Here is a 659-nt window from a genome sequence, read left to right as displayed (position 1 = left end):
TGGATTAAAACGTGAATCTGTGTTCCTTGTCATCGGGCTGCCACGAGACAGGTTGACACACAAGCAATTGAAGCAGCAGCAAATAAGGAGTTTAAAAGAGGCTTGCTGTGCTGAAAAGCAGGATTAAAAAAAAAGTGGTTTTAGCAAGACGGTCCCACAAATCCTGCTGCTTCAATTGCACTGGATATGTGTGCAGTGACTTGCACTTCCTGCCCCTTTTAGGTGTTGAACCTTGAGCTTGCTGCCCTAAAGGGTCTTTACTGGCTTTTGCCTTATCACACAGGGCTAGTTATTGACCCCTCAGTGTGAAATGGATCTGCCTGATAGGCCCCACTCCACAGGGAACATTCCCACTTAGGAAGGCTAACCCTCTGGAACCACTTGGTAGAAGAGCCAATACAGGATGGTGGTCTGTGGACTCCTAATGCACCCGATAGGATACGAGCGCTTAAAACGATGCAGGGAGTGGGTACAAACAACAGAGTGATGCCACAAGGCCCAGGGAAAGAAGTGGAGTGTCGAAGCGATGGAGGAGGTGCAGAGCTGTTAAGAGAAACACAACCTCTGGGTGATATCCCTTTTGCAAAAAGACCTCTACAGAGGGAGATGAGCTGAACCACAGGGGTCATTAGCACCGAACGCTCTAACTTCAGCGGTTA

Source organism: Lampris incognitus, chromosome 1 (assembly GCF_029633865.1).
Source record: "Lampris incognitus isolate fLamInc1 chromosome 1, fLamInc1.hap2, whole genome shotgun sequence".
In the NCBI taxonomy this organism is placed as follows: Eukaryota; Metazoa; Chordata; class Actinopteri; order Lampriformes; family Lampridae; genus Lampris; species Lampris incognitus.
This window is presented reverse-complemented; position numbering follows the sequence as displayed.